General features: G+C 35.2%; 1 long non-coding RNA gene across 1 annotated transcript; it reads left to right on the top strand.

The window, feature by feature from the left end:
• Positions 1-1,938: 1,938 nt before the first annotated feature.
• LOC113058972 (uncharacterized) lies at positions 1,939-12,974 on the top strand. The gene is made up of 3 exons (XR_003278040.1): positions 1,939-2,035; positions 2,535-2,630; positions 12,930-12,974. It is a non-coding gene; the product is annotated as an uncharacterized LOC113058972 (long non-coding RNA).
• Positions 12,975-14,473: the final 1,499 nt, after the last annotated feature.

The raw sequence follows: 14,473 nt of genomic DNA, 5'->3' as shown, positions 1-14,473 counted from the left end.
ATTTTCTGAAAGTTTTTCTTTTGAGTCTGGCCCTGTATGACGTAATAAAGAGCAGGATTCCTTGTGCACACATCAACCAGAGCTCGAGCAAAAGCCCACAAACGCGCTTCATTCTGGTTACAGAAGTCATCAACAGCACTGCACAGGACTTGCTCAAGTCGAGAAGGATTTTACTTTTTGTTTTTGAGCACAGAAAAAATTACGACATCATCATTAAAGTCATTTAACTTAGTAATTTACACAGTAACCGCTAAGCAAATAATTACAGCAGTTACCATTTCCACCTTATTTCTCCCTTGGTTTCTAAATTGGTCTGGCATCCAGCTATTTTGAACTGTTTCCAATGGCTCGTTTTTCTTCTGGATATTGCAAACTGGAGTATCTTACAGTATTATGTTAATGGTAATTATCTTGATTATGAACAGATTTAGTGTTTACTGCATGTTGTTATTAATCTTATAATTCCCTACAGAGGCTAATGAACTGGAAGTCTCGCACATTCACAGAAAACGGCTTATTTCCATGTTGAAAAATAAGATAGATAGAGACGTCCTGCTGTAGATGTTGTTGCTGCAGTTGTTCTTGCTGTTCACTTTCAGACTCTGGATCCAATTTCTGGGTTGAATATACAGGTGCATCTCAATAAATTATAATGTCAGGTTGGGTTTTTGTTGAATATGAGCCAAAATCATCACAATTTGAGTTGAATTACTGAAATAAACTTTTCCACGATTCAAATGTATTGAGATGCACATGTATATGACAGGGTATGATTTTTAGCCATAGTTAATTTAGGTAAATAAAGTTTACGTTCCTGTTTTATTTATTTCGATGTCACAGCTTGCAGACCAATGCTACACAAAAGCTTTGCGTGATTGACTCTTTAGCTCCGCCCACGACACGCCTCCAGGAGCTCGACTCTTTTCAGAAGCGGTACCGTTATATCCATCTTTTATAAGTCTAATAAAACAAAACATTATTACGAAGGATGCAGTACTACTCTATAGGTACTTAAGGTTAACATTAAATTGACTGAAGCTGTGTGTGTTATGTCTGCTTTAAACCAATTTGCCTCTCTCTTCAAACAAAGTCTCGCGAAAGGTTTGTCATGATGCATCTCAGCAATGGTTTTTTTATTGGACTAAACTTTATGACTAGTTGGTCCAGTCATCTGAGCATAGATACAAGGATTAGTGACCTACTGCTCCGAAACGTTGCCAGTTTATCAAACACTAGTGATATCCCAATGTGCTTATACTATGCTCTTACAGTGATAGTTCACCCAAAAATGAAAATTACCCCATGATTTACTCACCCTCAAGCCATCCTTCAGTAGGTGTATATGGCATTTTCCTTTCAGACAAATACAATCGTAGTTGTATTTAGTAATGTCCAGCTAATCCATGCTTTATAATGTGAGTGGATGGCAACCCAACATTTAAAGTAAAATAATAGGACCCATCCATTATAAAAGAAGTCCACACAGCTCCAGGGGGTTTATAAAGGCCTTCTGAAGTGACGCAATGCATATATGTATTAAAAATATTCTTATTTACAACTTTATAAACCTTAATCTCTATTTCTGCTACCTGTCATAGAGGCATTCACTAGTGAGTACACAGCAAAATCCCCAGTGTTAATTTAACACTCTGAGTGTGGACTCATATAAACACTAAAGCAGTGTTAAAAGTAACACTGAAGCAGAGTTGAAGTTAATGAGATAATTAAGAAGTTAATTAAGTTATGATTAAGCATTATTGAAGACACCTGATGTTAACAAGCAGAATCACCAAACGAGAAAATCACAATTTGTGTGTCACCATTATAGTGTTCAGGGATAAGAGTAAGAGCTATAAACACTATTGAAATATTTCTGTAGACTTTACAGCACTAATCTAAATGTAAAAATATATCTCAGCTTCCGCAGACTCAAGGTCTTATAAACCCATGATAATTGGAGTGACTGCAGGACTGACTATCACTTTTTTGATCATTGTCTTCTTGGTCCTAATGTGGCGCTACAGAAACAACAAAGGTTAGATTCATTTTTCATGACACATTTGCAAATGCTAGCTCTGTTTCTAATGCTTGTGAGCTTCTATCCCACAACAGCCTGACATACTCTTCTGCTTTTCAGTTTTCAACCGCACTATACAAAATAAATTAACAAATTGGGTTATCACAGGGATTCCTTTTTTTTTCTTTTTTGCAGAACTGAAGAACATTTATAAAATATAAATAACCATCCATTACCATTACCATAACCAAAAAAAAAACCTGGCTATGCGTTCTATACTAGACTAACTGAGACTTGTCATGGCACTTGTATACTGTTGTTGTTCTCTTGTTGACCTGACTGCTTCTATTGTTCTCATTTGTAAGTAGCTTTGGATAAAAGCGTCTGCTAAATGATTAAATGTAAATGTAAATTTTCCACCATGAAGAGCTTTTTTTCTATTGAAAAGGTTCCTTTTGAAGTTAGAAGTTATTCCTGGATCCACAGATGCCAATAAAGACATTTTATGTTTGTGTAGGTGGAAGATCTCCCTCTACTGTCAGTCAACAGCAGAGCCTCAGTCAGACATCAGAGCAGAACCAGAGAGAAGTGCGAGACAAGACACTGCTGTCTGGTCAGTCTTTACCCTCTACCCATAAATCTATACACAGCAAAATCCCCAGTGTTAATTTAACACTCTTGAGTGTGGACTCATATAAACACTAAAGCAGTGTTAAAAGTAACACTGAAGCAGAGTTGAAGTTAATGAGATAATTAAGAAGTTAATTGAGTTATGATTGACCATTATTGAAGACACCTGATGTTAACAAGCAGAATCACCAAACGAGAAAATCACAATTTGTGTGTCACCATTATAGTGGTCAGTGTTTGCTTTAGTTGGGATCTTGACCCTTCAGTTGTTATCTTTAGATTTTATGTGGCTGTGGTGACTGAATTATATCATACAGACAGACCACAGCAAAGGCAATCATGTGTGCCATTGATTGTGATTTGAGCTATTTGTTATAGAGTGACCTGAATGCCTGAGTTTAAGTTTCTTTACTGCATACATAAATTAAGTGGAAAAGAAAAGTAAGCAACCCAGAATTTCTGACATAGTATGACATGTTTTTAATAGTTAGTTCTGCGTAAAAAAGTAATCTTTTGTTTGGACACAAAGACATCAGGAATCAGCGTGAGCATCACAACAACGGTGACCATCAAAAAAGCATGTTGTAGCCAATAAAAACTAATCCATGGCTCCCATCATGCATTGCGGCATGAATAAATTATGAGCTGAACTGTCTTTTTAACTTTTTATTCTAACTATATTTTATTTTTGCTGTTTTTATGTTCATTTTTTGTATCTAGTTTTGTGATGTTCAGAGTTGGTCTGTTTATCTGAATATGTTGTTTGTCACCGTTGTTGAGATTCATACGTTGATTATTGTTATCTGTGTGTGCCTAAAATTACAATTCTTTAATAAAAAAAAAAATCAGAATCACTTGCAAGAGAGACCTACAAAATGTATAGAAAATACAGATTTGTTCATTGTGGAATCAAAGCTGTGACAATCAATAATGGAAGTTTTACTTTGAGAAAAGACTGTAAATGAGTTCAGTGATTCATGTCAAACAACGATTACATTAAAACATAATCATCAACACGCGATGAATTTTGCTCTTGGTTTGACAAACAAACTTTAAAAGTAAAAAGTTACAAGCCAAGATCCCAGCTAAAGCAAACACTGAACACTATAATGGTGATACACAAATTGTGATTTTCTCGTTTGGTGATTCTGCTTGTTAACATCAGGTGTCTTCAATAATGCTTAATCATAACTCAATTAACTTCTTAATTATCTCATTAACTTCAACTCTGCTTCAGTGTTACTTTTAACACTGCTTCAGTGTTTATATGAGTCCGCACTCAGAGTGTTAAATTAACACTGGGGATTTTGCTGTGTACCCCTAAACCTTTACAGGCTGAGATGGAAGACACTTACGGGTAACTTCAAACTGACAGGATGGATCTGACAATTAAATAATGTTTTACTTTTCTAAAGTGTGTGTGTGTATATATATATATATATATATATATATATATATATATATATATATATATATATATATATATATATATATATATATATATATACACACACACTAAGTAGACATCGAAAACGCCTCTTTTACGTGCGGCTGCGGTATAAAGTGCATTTGCAGCTTTTGACCACTGAGTGACGCTTTAACCACAAGTTATCAAACAAGCGCATCAAAGCACATTTTCGCAAATAGACGTCAGTTTTGCCTCACTGACGTGTTACATTTGACTGCTTCAGTCACGGAAAATGAAAGAAAAACACTATAGTTTAAATATTTAATATATTTAATATTTAATATTCACAGATGAAAGTTTGGTATTTATGAAGTAATGTGCATTTCTTAGAACAAATTCAAGCAGGATAAATATCAAGCCTGTGCCTGAGTCTGTGCTTATATTTTCTAAGCTACATGGTATTAAACCATATTTTAGATTTGACACATATAAAAGGTGTGCAGTATTATTTATATTATATTAATTATGTGTTATATTATTCAAAAGAAATTGTGGTTTACTTTGCATCGGAGCATTAAAAGTGGTAGCCTATTTTAGGGGGGTAGGCTACATGGATTAATATGTAATGTCAATATTTTAATATATCATGCCTATATTTTAATTTATATTTTAAATATAAATATATTTTTTTCCTTTAATAAAACAACATGCATTTTTGTTATTCGTTACCTGTCCTTTATTTTGACATAACTTATTGGGAAAAAGACATTTGTCTGTAAACTGATTAAGAAATTGTTGCATGTTTAAATGTGAAGCACTGTATAATTTCGTTCCCATTATTTAGGCCTAATTTGCCTCAAACAATAAACAAATAAAATTAAACCGGCACGATTAAATCTTTGAAACTCTAAAGAATTAATAAAACGTCCTCACAATTAAACTCAAGTTCTCTCATTATAATCAACAACATTCACACGATGAAAAAAAAAGCTTTAGTAATTTTAAAGGGAACCTTCTTTATTGCTTTTAAGGGTAATATCATATGGCCTAAAACAAAAATTCAATTTATTATTATTTTTTTTTAAAAAAACCTGATTTATGATTTAAATCCATTTTTAAATCAATATTCAAATGACGAAGAAATTTTACAAAACAAGTTTTAATATAGTTCTTTATCATTCATCTAGCAGTCAAATTTATAACTGCAACAAGATGATTTAAAAAAAAACAGTACTGTTATACCTAAATGCTGGAAAGACCTTTATTTTTATTTTTATTTTATTTTTATTTTTTTTTAATACTAGCCCATCATGCATTTAACCATCCACTCAGCTTTAAAAGCTGTTCAGATTAACAGATTAAAACTGGCAGCTCTGCAGTGAGTCAGGGACAAAGGACCTGTTAATATATTTTCTAGTTTATATTTCCATCTCGTTATGCCACTTGTTTGTAAATAGAGCAGGAACTTTCTGTGTGTCTACACCGGACGCGGAAGTTGTCATCTGTGCCCCACAGCGAAAAGTGTGTCTAAACTTGATGACATCACACTATAGTGTCAAATCATCTGAATACAGTATCAGTACATTTCATCATAAACAGAACGAGCATCAATTCACTGATGGGGATAGTGTCCATCACTGGGTTCTGCTGTCTTTTGTTGGATCGTTCCACTTGTGTCTGGTGTAGACCTGGCGTGCGTTTTTTATTGTTTTATTTTACAGCCCTGCTTGTTTTAACGTTTTTATTAAATATCTGTATTGACTGCATGGTCATATTATCAAATTATTTACTGCCATGCGACCTACAAAAGTAAAGCTTGGCGAGTCGATCAACAAGCATTGCTGCAGGTTGATTTTTGGCGGATGTGCTGTGCTTGTACTGCTGCGGTCGTCTTCGTTTCATCAGGTGAAACATCTCTCTCACTCGCAGCAGAGTCTGTGAGAAGCAACAACTTCCCCTCCGCGCGAACTGATACCAGAAACACGCTCCGCCTTCACTCTGTGAATAAAGTATTTCAGTATGTTTGAAATGTTATGTTCATAACATAGCATATAAAATAATAATAATAATTAAAAAAAATAACAGGAGAGTTTCAAAGTGGCTTAAGCTATGTGTAAACTTTTTCCCTATATCACATGCCAAACTAATAACATTGTAAGCATTACATCTTTAATTGCTGCTTTCTGCTGTGGAAATTTTGTTTGTGATGAAAATAACATCTTTGTCAGTTATTTTATCTAAACAGATCGATAAACTTCTTCAAGATTTCAAAATCAGATAGCATGCTGATAATGTAGCACTGTAAGATTACATTTGTTTGAACGCATTATTGCAAAAGTGATTGAGTGTGAATCTGTTTAAATCATGCTTTAACCTGAAAATAATCAGTAAAAGAAACAGACTAACTCTTAACATCCCGCTCGACTCTTACAGTCATTGTAACCTTCTGATCAAGCTAAATGTTTAACATGAATTCTTGCTGAATATGCAGTTATATGGCTGTTGGCATGAATTGTACTCGTAATGGAGTGCTCTGGGAGCAGGTGAAAACCACGACGCTCATAATCAAGTGTTTGTGCAAAAATTATTAATGTGCATTAATGACAGGGAGGCGCCGTCTCATCACTTAAATTTTACATGATAATGAATGTATAATTTTTTAATTAACATAATATCGTGGTGTCTCACATACATTAGAAGTACTATGAATATAACCAAAACAACAGTCCTATATAAACCGGTTCAGCAAGTGAAAGCCTCATAAGACACTGTCCATATGAAAGAGCAATTCACACATTTATCTCGACCCCCACAAGCCATGAATAACTACCCAAAACCCAACCCCCTCCAGCTGAACAGAATTCGGTCTGTGTTTTGGCTCTGAGGAACGGTGTGTCACTGGGCTGAAACATGCCTGCACTCAGCAGCACTAGGCTACTCTTTGTATTCATAATTTTCTCGCAGCCCATTATTTTCACAAAACCATAATGATAATAACAAATCATCAATTAATAATTAATCATTATTTTACGAAAATCATTGCTATTTGTGATCGTGGATGTTTGCGGAAGGCTTTAAGACCAAGCGGAGTCCTCTGTTCCCGCCTCACAGCGCGCGGGTCTCCGAGGCTTCACTGTCTGCGGTTTGACTTTACTGAATCAGATTGAGGACAATACAACTTATTGATCATGAGACCAACATTTAGCAAGGCAGGAAAACATTCATTCTAATGGAAGGAAGACGTATTTCACTGAGCTAATGCTGTTAGAGAGAGAGAGAGACAGAGAGAGAGAGAGAGAGAGAAACGAGTCTAGGGCTATTCTTAAACTACACAAGATCTGATTAAACAACCCCACAAACAGCATCACCAGCTCCACTTATTAATAACCAGACTGACTTTATTTCTGTCAGACGTCTACAGAAGATCTTATTGAGAATGAACTAAGGTTTAGATGTTGATTTATTGTTTCATTTGAAGTAACCATGTTAGAGATCAGTGTTTGCTTTAGTTGGGCTCTTGACCCTTGATTTCTGTCTTAGTCTTTTCTCTGGCTGTTATAACCGTGTGTTTCTAAAACATATTTGTTGTAACTCAAAAGCCCAAAAGAAATGCCATCAGATGTTAACCTGTATCTAGATGTAGGTTGTAAATATATATATATATATATATATATATATATATATATATATACACATACATACATAGGCCTTATATTTATTTGCTGTTTAATAAAAATAGCATACATATGATCCTTTGTGTGAAGGTCTTCTTTTAATTTTTGTTAAGTAGACTGTAGTCTAAGACTATCCTACATTTAAAAAATTACCAAATTGTAAAAAAAAAAAATCTTTTTTTAAAATGTTACAATGTTATATCATATTGTTATTGTTGTTTTACTTACTGCTATCTCATTTTATAATAACATTAATTTCGCAATCCATCCCTTTGTGCCAACTGGTGGTAGTTTCATGAATGATTTCAACACGCGACTGAATTACAGTTACCGCGGCGGTACGTGCGGCGGTAAGGCCCAGATAGGCTGGCCACCTACTGTATATATATTAGGGTTGGGTAAAAAAAATATAAATTTTTCGATTAATCGTTTTTTAAAATGTGGTCGATTCAAAATCGATTCTCAAAGGCCATGAATCGATTTTTTCCACATTTATTTCCGCAGACATTGAACGTAAGATTAAGATTAAGTTAACCTGATGTTAACAAGCAGAATCACCAAACAAGAAAATCACAATTTGTGTGTCACCATTATAGTGGTCAGTGTTTGCTTTAGTTGGGATCTTGGCTTGTGACTTTTTACTTTTAAAATGTGTTTGGCAAGCCAAGAGCAAAAGTCATCTGGTGGTGATAATTATGTTTTAATGTAATCATTGTTTGACCTGAATTACTGAACTCATTTAAACTATTTTCTCAAAGTAAAACTTCCATTAATGACTGTAATAGCTTTGATTCCACAATGAAAGAGTCTGTATTCTCTATAGTGGCTGTTTTGTAGGCATCTTTTGCAAGTGATTCTGATTTTTTTTTTAATTAAAATTTTTGATTTTAGGCACACAAAGATAACAAGAATCAGCGTATGAATCTCAACAATGGTGACAAACAGCATTTTCAGATAAACAGATCTACTCTGAACATCACAAAACTAGATACTAAAAATTCACATAAAAACAGCAAAAATGAAATATAGTTAGAATAAAAAGCTGAAAAGACAGTTCAGATCATAATTTATCCATGCCGCAATGCATGATGGGAGCCAAGGATGATATTTTTTATTGGCTACAACATGCTTTTTTGATGGTCACCATTGTTGTGATGCTCACGCTGATTTTTGATGTCTATGTGTCTAAACTAAAGATTTTTATTTATTTGTTTAGAACTAACTTTTAAAAACATGTCATATTATACCAAAAATCCTGGATTGCTTACTTTATTCACTTAATTCATGTATACAGTAAAGAAACCTGAACTCAGGCATTCAAGTTACTCCATGACAATTAGTTCAAACCACAATCAATAGCACACATGATAGCCTTTGCTGTGGTCTGTTTGTATGATATAATTCAGTCACCACAGCCACATAAAGTCCAAAATAAATAACTCAAGGGTCAAGATCCCAACTAAAGCAAACACTGAATACTATAATGGTGACACACAAATTGTGATTTTCTCGTTTGGTGATTCTGCTTGTTAACATCAGGTGTCTTCAATAATGGTCATTCATAACTCAATTAACTTCTTAATTATCTCATAAACTTCAACTCTGCTTCAGTGTTACTTTTAACACTGCTTTAGTGTTTATATGAGTCCACTTTCAGAGTGTTAAAGTAACACTGGAGATTTTGCTGTGTGCGATGTTACCAACGAACCTGTCATTCATTCATTGAGTTTAAAGCAGTGGTTCTCAACCCGCGGCCCGTAACAAATTCAAATGAGGCCCACCATATGCTGAACACACACACACACAAAACTTATGCAACTCACTTGCAGAAGTTCAAGCAAATGGAAACACCATACGCAGCAATCATCGTTAATTGAAGAAATGTGGCAAAACATCTCTGGAGAGAACCTCATATTATTAAATTCAAAAGTGCTTTCCATATTTGGATCAACATAGGCTACATTTGTGAACGCACATTTTCTGCAATGTCTCTGAGCAGAAGACCGCGTGGACAGGTGCGCGTGATCAGTACTAGTAGTAGTAGTGGTCAGTAGTAGTCAAAAGCACAATTGCACATGTTATGGCAGTGTGAAGAAGCCCATTGCCAATCAAACCTGTGCAATCCGTCAATAAAGAATATAAAGACAGCGATGTGCAATGATTCTGGGCAACTGTTTGTTCACATGTTTGTTGCAAAGAGGACCATTAGCGTACGCTTTCGGAAGTATAAATGGAAGAAGTCCGCGTCAGCGCTGGCCGTGTCTGCGGCAGGATTGCTCATCCGGAAAATATAACACAGGCTTTACAATCGCAACTTCAGTGTGCTGTTACTATATCGAGCCGAATTTCACAAAATTGTTCAGCTCCTGACAGAATCAGGTAGTAGAATTTTTTATTTTTTTATTTCAATGAATCTAATAGATTAGATATCATAATATTTAGGCTATAATATTATAAATCAGGTTGGTTTGTATTGGTGATGTAATGTGCGTGCGGCCCGCGAGACTTGTACTTGGACCATAATGCGGCCCGCTGGAAAAAAAGGTTGAGAACCACTGGCTTTAAGGGTTTCAGGTGCTTTGTCGACGTCGATGAAACCTTCACATAAAAAGTCGGAGGTATGAAAGCATTTTAGATTTCGTAAGCAAGACGATGACGATAGTGTTGTGGACAAGAACAAAGCATTTTTCATCTTGCATCAAACTTGTATTTATTTAACATAAATTGTGTGCATTTGAAAATTAGAGATGGATTCTGTTTTAATGTACCCAAGTGTACCTAAATAAAAGAGTTTAATATACAGGTTTGTGGCTCTTAATTTCTTTTTATTAATTAACCAATTGTAAACTTATTTCCATTGTTCTTTTTTATATATATAGTATTTGTATTAAATCTATATTCATTGCCTTGAATTGAGAATCGAGTATAGAAAATAGAGCTCAAGATCTTTGCCCGAACCCGATGGGACCCAATCGGAATTTATATAATTTTACACGGGCTCGAGCTTTGTTCGGTAAATGAGACGTCATGTAGCCTAATGTGTTTCGATTAGCGCGAGAAAAATGCGTACATGATTGGGTACAAAAAGAGCCTCTCAGAGTGGCAGTGTTTCTCAGAAGTCAAGATGGGCAGAGGATCACCAATTCCCCAAATGCTGCGGCAAAAAATTGTGGAGCAATATCAGAAAGGAGTTTCTCAGAGAATAATTGAAAAGAGTTTGAAGTTATCATCATCTACAGTGCATAATACCATCCAAAGATTCAGAGAATCTGGAAAAATCTCTGTGTGTAAGGGTCAAGGACAGAAAACTATACTGGATGCCCGTGATCTTCGGTTCTTAGACAGCACTGCATCATATAAAGGAATTCTACTGTAATGGAAATCACAACATGGGCTCAGGAATATTTCCAGAAAACACTGTTGGTGAACACAATCCACTGTGCCATTTGCCGTTGCCGGCTAAAACTCTATAGGTCAAAAAAGAAGCAATATCTAAACATGATCCAGAAGCACAGGTGTTTTCTCTGGACCAAGGCTTATTTAAAATGAACTGTGGCAAAGTGGAAAACTGTTCTGTGGTCAGACGAATCAAAATGTGAAGTTCTTTTTGGAAAACTGGGACGACATGTCATCAGGACTACAGAGGACAAGGACAACCCAAGTTGTTATCAGCGCTCAGTTCAGAAGCATCTCTGATGGTATGGGGCTGCATGAGTGTGTGTGTCATGAGCAGCTTACACATCTGGAAAGATTAGCACCATCAATGCTGAAAGGTATATCCAAGCTCTAGAACAACATATGCTCCCATCCAGACGTCGTCTCTTTCAGGGAAGACCTTGCATTTTCCATCATGACAATGCCAGACCACATACTGCATCAATTACAACATCATGGCTGTGTAGAAGAAGGATCCGGGTACTGAAATGACCAGCTTGCAGTCCAGATCTTTCACCATAGAAAACATGTGGTGCATCATAAAGAGAAAGATGTGACAACGAAGACCTAAGACAGTTGAGCAACTAGAAGCCTGTATTAGACAAGAATGGGACAATATTCCTATTCCTAAACTTTAGCAACTTGTCTCCTCAGTCCCCAGACGTTTGCAGACTGTTATAAAGAAGAGGGGATGACACACAGTGGTAAACATGACCTTGTCCCAACTTGATTGCCATGTTGATGCCATGAAATAAAAAAATCAACTTATTTTTCTCTTAAAATGATAAATTTTCTCAGTTTAAACATTTGATATGTAATCTATGTTGTATTCTGAATAAAATATTGAAACTTGAAACTTCCACATCATAGCATTCTGTTTTTATTCAAAATTTGTACAGTGTCCCAACTGTTTTGGAATCGGGTTTGTATTCCGTTTCCTGTTCTTAGCTGACAGGAGCGGCACCCGGTGTGGTCTTCTGCTGTTGTAACTGATCTGTTCCAGCATTCGATTGTTCAGAAATGTTATTCTGCATACCTTGGTTGTAACGAGTGGTTATTTGAGTTACTTACTCTTTCTATAATCTCTAACCAGTCTGCCATTCTCCTCTGACCTCTGACATCAACAAGACATTTTCGCCCACAGGACTGCTGCTCACTGGATATTTTCTCTTTTTTGGATCATTCTCTGTAAACCCTAGAGAAGGTTGTGTGTGAATATCTGAGTAGATCAGCAGTTTTTGCAATACTCAGACCAGCCCGTCTGTCACCAACAACCACTCCACGTTCAAAGTCTCTTAAGTCCCCTTTCTTCCTCATTCTGATGCTCGGTTTGAACTGCAGCAGATCGTCTTCACCACATCTAGATGACTAAATGCATTGAGCTGCTGCCATGTGATTGGCTGATTAGCAATTTGTGTTACCAAGCTATTGAACAGGTATATAGTTATATATATATATATATATATATATATATATATATATATATATATATATATATATATATAATATGCACGTGTATCTGTGTGTGATTAGAAATCAATTAATGTAATTAATTCATTACAGGAACTGTTCATATTTATGATTCTCTTGATGTAACTGTTGATATTGACATAAGCAATGGTAAATAATAACATCTTTTAATTATATCATCATGATAAGCACAGTAGTTTATTTGTCAAGAAATTGTAAATGAAAGCCATCTTTTTATCACTGTGATATCTGCAGAGCAAATCAAGTTAAACCAAGTGTTTTTTCCTCATTGTAGACAGTGTAAGTGCACCTTCTGAACTCACCTATGCTGAGATTGAACGGAAATCTACAAAGAAACAGAAGAAAAAGAAAGAAAACAAAGGTAAACTGAAATAAAAGTATCTGCTCTTATGATGTTATGATCATAACAGTAGCAAAAATCACCACATCATTTTCCTAAATGTCAGTTTGTGGCTGTGAACGGTGAAATGACCTGATACGAAAAGCTCATTACAATTCATTTATTTTGAGATCATTTGATCATGTTATCGTTTTTAATTAAAATAACTATTCTCTCTGTATTAAAACAGACCACTGACTAACATATATTAGCAGTAGAGATTTTATAAATATATTGATATTTCATATCACTGTTGGACATACAGCTACATGGTACATGGTGACTGTCAGTTTATGTGCATATGACAGGATTTTTCAGAAAAATGAATACAAGACATAGTCAGCCAGATGATGAACATTATTAATATTATTAATAATTAATAATTATTATATGATGCATTCACACTTGTAGCAATATTAGTTGGTTCTGTTGTTGATTCAGGGTCAGCATCATCTGTGGTCCTCTGAGGGTCAGCATCATCTCTTCTCAGGTGTTCTGGATCCAGACTGGAGCTTGTGTAAATCAGCAAAACAGAGAAACAAATAGAGACATCATTAACATAGCTGCTGATCCAACAAAGTAAAATTAATTAGTTTAACCCAAGCTAATGAATAAAAATGCACGTTTGATCAGATGCAACTACACTCACAATTAAAAAGATACATTATTCGAATGCTTGGTGAAAGAGATGTGTTTTTAATCTAGATTTAAACAGAGAGAGTGTGTCTGAACCCCGAACATTATCAGGAAGGCTATTCCAGAGTTTGGGAGCCAAATGTGAGAAAGCTCTACCTCCTTTAGTGGACTTTGCTATCCTAGGAACGACCAAAAGTCCAGCGTTTTGTGACCTTAGGGTGCATGATGGGTTGTAACGTGGTAGAAGGCTAGTTAGGTACGCAGGGGCTAAACCATTCAAAGTCATCAATCACAGTTCACACACACACACACACACACACACACACACACACACACACACACACACACACACACACAAACTGCTTATACAAGCCTCAACCAGAATTGAAGAATAGAATGAAACTGTGTATAAAAATGAAAACGTGCATTTTGAATTAATTTGTATATATTTTTAGGTGCTGGATCTGGTGAAGTGACTTATGCTCAGGTTAAATATTAATGTCCAAAGGAGAAATGGATGCTGATGGGTTTCTGTTGAGAAGGAGTGGAAATTAACCAGGATCAACAATGATCAGTTATCTTTGTGATATTGAGCACTTGATGGAAATAGATTTATCAGGACTTAATATTAATGATTCAAACTGTTGTGTGCTTCAGAGAGTTTGCATGCTAATATTTGATTATACATTGAAAAAAAAAAAAAAAAAACATGATTATGTTTTAGTAGTGCAGTGTTTTCTGAGTGGTTAATACTAGCAGAGGCAGTAGATTATTAGTAAAACTGAGATAACACAATATTCTTT

This window comes from Carassius auratus, chromosome 40 (genome assembly GCF_003368295.1).
Source record: "Carassius auratus strain Wakin chromosome 40, ASM336829v1, whole genome shotgun sequence".
In the NCBI taxonomy this organism is placed as follows: domain Eukaryota; kingdom Metazoa; phylum Chordata; class Actinopteri; order Cypriniformes; family Cyprinidae; genus Carassius; species Carassius auratus.
The sequence above is the reverse complement of the archived record's forward strand: the minus strand, read 5'-3'. Positions and strand labels throughout refer to the sequence as shown.